The sequence below is a fragment of the Corvus kubaryi genome, unplaced genomic scaffold (genome assembly GCF_017639235.1).
Source record: "Corvus kubaryi isolate FWS band 111438036 unplaced genomic scaffold, C.kubaryi_AGA036_p1.0 37265, whole genome shotgun sequence".
NCBI classification, from domain to species: domain Eukaryota; kingdom Metazoa; phylum Chordata; class Aves; order Passeriformes; family Corvidae; genus Corvus; species Corvus kubaryi.
Genome location: NW_024581080.1, coordinates 694,393 through 702,345, shown reverse-complemented (window position 1 = coordinate 702,345; position 7,953 = coordinate 694,393).

The window sequence follows — 7,953 nt, the reverse complement described above, 5'->3', positions numbered from 1 at the left end:
AGAATTTTTTTTTTTATCTCAGCAACTTATTTATCAGGAAAATCCAGGAGTTCAAAGGGAGATGACTGAGGGCAGAGGAAGAGTCGAACCAAGCTCACATAGAGGTTTTGCCCTGCTTTTATTCCCTCAGAGGAAACAATGCTACTCTTTGCTGTGCAAAAATAAAAAGTCAGGCATGCCCTGAAAGAAGCAGGAGAGGATCAGTTTAACACCACTGTTAATGATCTCATGACGAAATGTGGTACAGATCAATGGAATTCCACTTCCACACCCTGCTCCTGCTCTGTGTCACTGCGCTCCTCAAAGGAGCTGGAGACACAAACTCCTTCATTTCCATTTGAACTTATTTTCTTCTGTATTCCACCCCCCCTCACCCCAAAAGTGTGATCAGAAGTCAGAAAGTCTTTTTTCTTCCATCCATCATTCTTGCTCTCTAACAGTTGTGCTGTGGACATTCTGTTTTCTCTTCCCCTCGCTCACAGACTGAGCTGAGACCATCCTACCTGTGGTCTCTTTCACCCCCAGAACACTCCTGGCAGGACATCCAGGTGACCTGTGCTCTTTGTGCTTTCCAAAAGCTGGCAGCAGAGCCTGGAAAATTGCAATTTTCAAGGGCAGTGAGGTATTAGAGGCTGCCATGAAGAAAAGCCTCCATAAAACCAGGATGCTCAGGAGCGGAATTGCTGCTGCCACAATCAGGAAATGGGAGTGCAGAACCCTGGTGACACCAAGAGGATTTCCTGCGGCAATGTCTGTTGTTTGAGGTAGAGCAAAAAGATGGAGCAGGAAAGCCTTGGGATCTCTGGTGTGCAGGTCCCTGGAAACCCCACCAATTTCCTTTAATGTTTTTGGGTGTCTGGATTGATTTGTATGATGCACCTATTCCTAATTCTGAGGTCCTGGGATGAGAACGTGTTACTGTGGCAGCAGCTGGGTGTAGGTGGAAGACGGGTTGGAAGAAATCAGGGATTATTCACCACTGCAGTGGCATAAACCCTATAAATGACAGCACTAATTGCAGCCTTACAGTGGTGTAACTCTGGGAAAACAGCCTAAGGCATTAGACAAATGTAGCAGCTATTAAATGAGCGAGATAAGAATCAGGCTATCATTTTATCTCTGTGTATCCATATAATCTTGGAGCCTTCTGTAGCTATACACCAGCAGCTCTGGCTATTAGTTTATTGCAGATATATTTTAAAAATCAGCCTGTGAAATGCAAGCCAATAAACTGTCAGCAGTGAGTGAGTTATTTTATCTCCCAGCAGGCAGGCACGGAGCAGGTGATGGATTTTCCAAGGAAGCCCAGGCATTGTAATTCCATTACCGTGCCAAACCCTGTAATTGTTCAGGGCACTACAACCAGGTCCCTTTTCCCCTCTGTGCTTGTTCCCACATCCCCAAATTAATCCTGGTTGTGGCTAAAGTGCAGCTTTGGTGGCACCCTTGCAATTTTCCTGTCAGTGTGCCTCCAGTGGGGCTGTCAGCTGGATAATCCATGGCTGGGGTCCATCATTTATGTGCTGTTGTTTGGGTGATGTATGGAAGCCATGCATCACTGCAGGATTGCCAGGAGGAATATCCCAGAGCCTGCCGAGCTTCGTGAGACGGAGGAAAAAATTAAAATCCTTTATAAATGGGAGAAAGAGTTTAGGTATTTATGAGAGCTGGAAAGGAAGGAGGGAAGGAGGGGAGTGAGGTGAGGAGAGGAAATATGATATAGGGGTGTTTTGATTTCCAGAGGTACCTAAATCAACAGGAGCTGCAGGTGATTATTAAACCCGAAAATTAGGGACAGGAATTCCTGTATTTCCAGCATTGTGCCCTTCCCTCCTCTGGGACTGGTGGAAGCGTGATTAAGGCATTATTTGGAGCAAGGAGACTCAAAAGCTCTGCTTTCAACTGTTCCATGTCAGCTCCCACAGACAGAACAGACGTTCTGTGCTCTGACACGCTCATGCTATTTTGCCCACCGCTAATGACAGAATTAGATGGTTATTATTGAAATTGCACTGTTTAGAGTATTAATATTTTCCTACACTTATAGAGCATTAATTTATTATTAGTTCTTTGTTAATTTATTAATAAATATTATTTATTAAATAATATTTATTAAATAAAATATTTGTTGATTTATTATTCGTTATTTAATGCGGTACATTCACACACGGGAAGGCTACAGCGAATAAATACAAGTCTGAAGCCCTGATGGAGTTTGACAAATCACACAAAGTTCTGGCATCTGGAGTCACTGTCAGGCTTTCTGTGATTCAGGTCCTTTTTGAACTTCATCTGAGGAGATTCCCCTGGGATGATCTGAATAACTTGGCAAAACAGGGGCTTTTTTTTTCCTCTCACAGAAATTGTGTGAGCAGAGATGGGGCTGTCTCGGGGTATCTCAGTATTTCCACCTTTATTTTTTTCGAAGAAACCTCTATAGGGAGACCTTTGATTTCATATTTTAGATTTCTGGATGCTTTTTAACTCAGTGCCAGCAGTCTGCCTGCTCTGGTGACATCCATCCATTACTGTGCCAAAGCATTCAGGTTTAGGAGGATTTCTGCACATCTATTCACAGATAAGGCAAATTCAGGGATGGAGGAAGTGTAAACTTGTGATTATTAGAGATTAATAAGCAGCAAAGAAATAAAAATACATTGAGAGGACTCTCATGGCTCATGAGCTGGCAGGGACGGCACCCTAAAGTCACAGGGGGTTCCTGTCCTTCTGCTTGCTAAAATTGCATCTCATTTCTCCTCTCCTCATTCTGAACAAGCTGTAAAAGTCTCTTTTTGTGCTTTTCATGAGCCAGAAAGTGGAAAAGCCTTTCAGCCTCACTCCCTCTCTATTTCAGGTGATTACCATGTCGACTGTGCTCGGGTTTCTTTTCAGGCTGCCTCCAATAGTCCTGGTTTCTATTTCCATCTTTTGATCACTAATTCTGTCCTGGGGAAGTGCCTGTCTGTGCTGCAGCCCCTTGCATTTATGTGGTTTGCAGTAATCAGGACCCAGGTAATGGAAAACAGACCTTGTTAGGTGATGAGCAATCCCTTCAGTGCAGACTCAGACACCTCGGATTTGTTTCAGAGAAAAACTGGCAAGAAAACTGTTTGGGAAATTAGTAGGGCACCTTGAAATTCCATCTGGAAGCCCTGTAAGGTTTAATCCTACTTTTAGGGTCAAGAAACATCTTTTTATGGCTAAAGAGCCTTTAAGGCTGAGAAGTTCTTGTTCTCTATTAGTGCAACTGATGTGCTGGTCTTACGTGGTTTTGTTCTGACTGAGAGGAGAAATGGGGAAAATATGGAAAATGAAGAATGAATCAAAGCTTGAATGAATCAAAGTTTTCATCAAGCTCAGCTTTGCTTCAGAATTGGAATAAAAGGCCCGGATACTTGAAAATTAGCTGTGAAAAATGTCCTATGAACTGTGAATGTGATGCACCTACAAATTTGGACCTCAATGTTGTTTATTTTGGTTAAGGATTTTGTTTAAAAAATCTTGAGTGCATAAATTTGGCTTTTTCCCTGCAATTCTTCAATTCTTTCATCATCCTATTGACATCAGGGGAGTTCTGAGAGCAGGGTTGGATGGGAGAGACTTGTTAGTATAAAGGAAAAGCATTTCTTACAGAAACTTATTTCCAGTGCTGAGGTTGCGTTTGCTGCTGCCTCATCCCATCTTTATCACTGTGAACTAAAACAACGCCCCTTGGAGAGGGAGGGTGGCACTCACAACTTTCACCCAGAGAGATTATGCCTGCTTTTCATTTCCACAAACTGGGGAGTTTTTAATGTAATTTAAATTTCATTTTAATTTCGGTCTCAGGAACAGCACAGAGAAGCTGGAGGTGCCTGATAGGTTGCATTGGGAGCATCTTTGGAACAGGGTATGTGTCCTTGAGCTGCTGTGGACTGGATTATTGCCCTGGCACAAGAATATTCACTCAAAATTCCTGGTATTTCCATTGTAGTCCAGGAATGAACTCTGCTAATTATTAGGATGAAGGAAGCTTTTTAATATTCTGTTTATTACCCTTGTGCCAGGCCTGCCTTGTCCCATCAGAGCCCTGGGGGTGCTGCTGCGATGCCAAAAGTATTCCCTGTGCTTGATTTCCCTCCATCCTCAGCCTTTTTCCTCTGCCTGTGGATCTCCCCCCACTTGCTGCTCTCTTTGTGTCCCTCCCTTCCCCTTTTTCTTTTCCAGCGGGACAAACGTGAAAGGAGTGTGAGCAAATCCTCACCTTGCATTACACCAACAAAACGAATCCCATTTGGGGCAAGCCCTTCCTGAATGTTATCTCAGGGTTTCAGTCCTTTGGTTTGGCTCCTGAACATGATCCCAGCTCAGGTTTTGGCAGCACAACTGAGAGGGGTTCCTGCTTGTGATGATCCCTGGAAAGCAGCAGGAATATTTTGTCCAGCATCCACCTCTTCCCAATGTTTTTGGTGACACAGTAATTCCCTAGGGCTCCTGGAGAATGTCACTATGAGAAAGAGCAGGTTTAGAAGCCTAAGCAGACATTTTGGAGGCTGTTCTTTGCGGCTGAATTGTCCTGTGGTTATGAATGCACAAAATAAAACTGAGCCATGTTTGATTAAGGGATGGCTCAGTTGAATCCTTAATTCTCTGAGTGCAGGAACTTGAGCGACTGAGGAGGAAGTCTTTGAATCCACAGCACTTCTGTGACTCTGCATTACCTACAGCAGGAAATTAAGGCTGATTTTGGCTGGGTTTTTTTTTAAAAAAAGGTGAAATACAAGATTCCCGTTTCTTTCTGTTGGTTTTTATTGCAGAGATAATTTCCCTTAAAAAGTTAGAGTTTCTGTCACTGTTGGGACGGTCATGACACACACAGACACTGCCTCGGATAATGTGCAAAAAGCCATTTATTAAACAAAGCGGCCTCTTTTATACACTTTTGTATGTTGACATTTGTGTTACAGATTCATTGGCTGCTAAACTACTACAATAGACTCCTTGGCTACTATTAACTCGAACATACAGTCATTGGCTGCCTATGGCATAAGCATTCAAGCATTCAGAAAAATAACAGGTGTACATAGGTTGCTGTTTTTCTCCTTCTATTCTTTAACTTTCATGCTTCTCTTGATACTAAATTCTCATGGGTAAAAACAAATTGCTTTTCTTCTCACGGACTTTTCCCACAGCCCTTCTCTCGTAGAGGAATTCCTTGTGGAGCGGGGGCGTAGGATACCCCAGGAGAGCTTGGGCATCCCAGGGCTGTTGCAGAAGTACCCCTGATGGGGCCTCAGGCTGAAGATAGGCTTGCAAGGCACCTGCTAGCTGACAGCCTTGAGCAGCCTTGGGAAAAGGTAGACACTGGTCAGCTCCCCCGCTGCTTAGAGGCTTTCTCGTGGGAATGGGGCGTGAACTTTGCAAAAATATAACTTGGTGAAGGTGAACAATAAAACTGGAGCACGATGCTCAAATCGTATCGGTGTTCATATCATGTCTCTGGTTGGATTCCCTGCACCCAGGACCCCCCCTGCTAAATTCTCTAGCCAAAGTAACAGGCCTGAGCCATAATTTAACAAAGGCAACAAGGCCTTCATTTTGTAAGGTTTTACTTAAATGCCACAGGTTTCCAGGGTATTTAGTGCATCCTTAAACTGGGAAGACTGGTCACATGTTTTCAGCCTAGGCAGCTGTTTTGTGAAAATTGTCTTGACACACTCCCAATGTTGCAGGATTTTTTTCTATAAATCATTCAATGAAGCTTTTTAAAAGGATGAAACTCCACATATTTTGTGGATGTGGGGTGAGCCTGGCTCAGGATGTGCTGGATATAACCAGGTTCATGTGTAGCTCTAGATGAAAAATCCCTCCTGTGAACTTTCCTTGTGAAAAATCCCTCTTCAACCTTCCTGTAAACCCCATTTAGGTGCCAAGACCAGCTTGGTCATGGTCTCAACCACCCAAATACCCACAGGACTCTCGCACTGTCCCCATGTACTGATGAGTGAAATGTTCCTCCCATCTCTCCACGGAAGCTCAATGAACCCAAAGTGAGATTGGGGAATCCAAGAGTCAGAGAAAATAAATGTCTTTTAGGCATGAAACAGAAGGAGGTTTTATTGCAGGGAAATCTGAGCCAGCTTCTAAAAAATCAGCCCAAATTGGCATTGAACCCAAGCAGGATGTTTCAGTGAAATGTGAATTTTAATCTCAATGAGAGAAGAGAGTTAAAGTCTTGAGATTCAAAAAGAAAAAAAGGCAAACAAACTGTTGCATAATGGAAATCATTCTGCCATCAAGAAAACATTGGGTTTTTTAATGTCTGTGTTTGACTTCTGGAGAGAACTTGTGCATAATGAACTCTTTTGAAGGCACAGGACGAGTGGTTCTGGTTTCGTGCGAGTTTCCGATGGTAATTAAGCACCTTTAAAGAACTGCTCACAATTAAATTGTGAGTGCTTTCTCGAATAGTCTTAATTTCAACAAGCTTTTCATTCTGGATTCAGGGGAATATTAAAAGGCACTTCATCCTCCCTGGAAATGCATGTACGGGATAGAAGGCCAGAATCATAAGGGAAGATGAGGAACTGCAGTCTGAGGAGCCAGTAAAAGAGATTGAACAATTTCTCAAGAGTTACCTCAAAAGCATCAAAATATGCACATGTTAATAGAAGTTCAGATGATTATCTGCCATTAGCTAATTTGAGGCTCAGTAATTACATGGCTAAAAGGGCAAAAACTCTGCACATATTTTATGGGGGCCAAAATTAGAGATAAATTATTTTTAAATGGCTTTTCTTTGTGCCAAGTGTTCTCATTTGTCTTGGAGGTACCTCGGTGTCTGCTCTGTGGTTTTTTTTTCTAGTGTGGGATTTGTTTTTTGTTTGGTGCTTTCCCTTTTTATTTTTAGTTCACTTCCTCCCCAAATGTTAAACAGATGCTGATGTGAATAGTAGCCTAGTATATTAATTACTGCATGTAATGAATCTCAGAAAATGTAATAAAGGCCTAATTGGTGTCAATAAAAGTAACACTGACAAATGTCTGCACGTGTAGTGCAGGCAATGTTCAGCATCACACAAGCAGAACAAACAACCCCCTCCCTTGGGGAATACCCTGCCTTTGGATTTCCTCAGGAAGCAGGGCTGGATGCTAAATCAGAAGGGGAAAAGCAGAAACACAGGTGCTCATCAGCCCTGGTGGCTGCTCCCGTTTGATTTTATTGATTTCTGCCCAGCAGAGGTTGTTTGAAGTTCAGAAGAGTTTGAGCTGTGGCAGTGGGATATGGAAATGAAGGGTGGTGGCACTTTGGCTGCTGCATTTCTGTCCTGCTCTAAAAAAGATCTGCCAGGGGTGGTGTCCTGGGGTTTATATTATTTATATTTATATTTATATTGTTTATATTCTTATTATTTATCATATTTATATTCACACAATGCTCAGGGAATTGCCATGCTCTTCTGCTGGCTTTTCTAGGTGTGATTTCCTAGGAAATTGTGTGGAAAGGGATAAACTTGGATGGCTGGTGAAACCCTGAGCTCAGCTCCTGATGAAGTCATGATACTCAGTGGAAACAATTCAACAGAAAACTGTTAAAACTTCACATCATCCTGTTTCCTTTCTCCAAACTCAGGGCTTCTGTCCAGTGTGGAAAAGGCAGAAACAGCTGAGAAGGAGGATCCAAGACTGAGGAAAGATGGAAACACAGCTTTGCATTATTTTATTGATTTCTTCTCTCCTGCTCTCCAGATCCTCATGTGCTGACAGGTCCTATTACCATTGCTTTGCCAAAAAGCCTTTTTTTCAGATGTATTTATCAGCACCCAGCTGCCTGGATGTTCTCACACTCATGCTCATGAGTCCTGGGGTTTGCCAATAACTTAAGCATGAGTTATCAAGGTTAATATAAAAATAAAGTTGCCCCCATCCCAACATAAATATCAACAGTAGGTAAATTTTCACTAAAATTAGTCC